Source organism: Triticum aestivum, chromosome 7A (assembly GCF_018294505.1).
Source record: "Triticum aestivum cultivar Chinese Spring chromosome 7A, IWGSC CS RefSeq v2.1, whole genome shotgun sequence".
Taxonomy (NCBI): Eukaryota; Viridiplantae; Streptophyta; class Magnoliopsida; order Poales; family Poaceae; genus Triticum; species Triticum aestivum.
The window spans coordinates 6,267,916-6,269,074 of record NC_057812.1 but is presented as its reverse complement, the minus strand read 5'-3'; the positions used below and the strand labels follow the sequence as shown (position 1 = coordinate 6,269,074).

Sequence of the window (1,159 nt, the reverse complement as noted above, 5' to 3'; positions counted from 1 at the left end):
AGGGGACCAAAGGTGACCAAAGGTCTCTGTTTCCCGCCCTATGGGCTGCCGAAAACTGACCTTTGGTCCCGGTTGGTTGCACCAACCGGGACTAAAGGGGGGCATTGGTCTCGGTTGGTGTCACGAAACGGAACCAATACTCTGTGTATATAAGCAGGACTTAGGAATTTTTCAGTTTCATCGACCATTTGCCCCCGACAACGCCGAGCTCATCGACGCCGCCAGGCTGCCCGTGCTCGCCGTCGCCCCACACCCTTGCCTCGACGGGTCGCCGGCTGGTCCTCGTCGCCGTCGCCCTGCCCCCACGCGCCGCCCCGCCTCAAGCTCCCGTGCTCTGAGGCGCGCCCCGCCCCAGCTCCCCGAGCCCCTGCCCCGTGCTCGCCGTTGCCGCCCGCTCCTCGTCGCCGTCGCCCCGCACCCTTGCCCCGATGGGTCGCCGCTCGGTCCTCGTCGTCGTCGCCCTGCCACCACGCGCCGCCCCGCCTCGAGCTCCCCTGCTCTAACGCGCGCCGCCCCGGCGCCCCGAGCTCGAGCCCCGTCCCGCCCCCGCGCGCCGGCGCCCTCACCGCCCCCGCCGTCGCCATCGTCATCGCTAGCCGCCCCCGCTGTGAGCCGCCTTGCCGCCCCGGCTCTTTTTTTTATTAGTTTAATTTTTTTGTTCATATATATAATGTATATGTGTATGTATGTGGCTATATGTGTGTAGATGTTCAAAATGTATAAAAATATTGTTCGGAGCATGTTTTTGTTCATATATGTATTTTTTTGTTCATATGTGTATTAATGTTTTTTCCATATATGTAATTTTTCTGGTTGTAAAAGAGTTAGGAAAATTTAGAATATGTTAAATATATATGTCAAAAATGTTTTTTTGTTCATAGAAAGTTTTTTGTTCATATATAGAAAGTTTTTATATATGACTATGGATATATATTCGATATATATGAGAAACGATGATCCATGGAAAAGTTTTATATATGCAAAAGTTACATTTTTAGAAAAGTTTTATATATCTAGCTAGGAAGGGAAGAAGAAGAAAAAGAAGGATAGGAAAGAAGAAAATAAGAAGAGGAAGAAAGAAGAAGAGGAGAGGAAGAAGGGGAGAAATAAATAAGAAGAGGAAAAAAGAAGAAAACGAAGAGGAGAAGAAGAAAGGAAT

The 1,159-nt window shown here is 50.0% G+C and overlaps 1 protein-coding gene across 1 annotated transcript in view; it reads left to right on the top strand.

Moving 5' to 3' along the window:
* The window catches only part of LOC123152736 (probable leucine-rich repeat receptor-like protein kinase At5g49770), a 47,094-nt gene that overhangs the window by 37,704 nt on the left and 8,231 nt on the right, over nt 1–1,159 (top strand). The window lies entirely within an intron of this gene.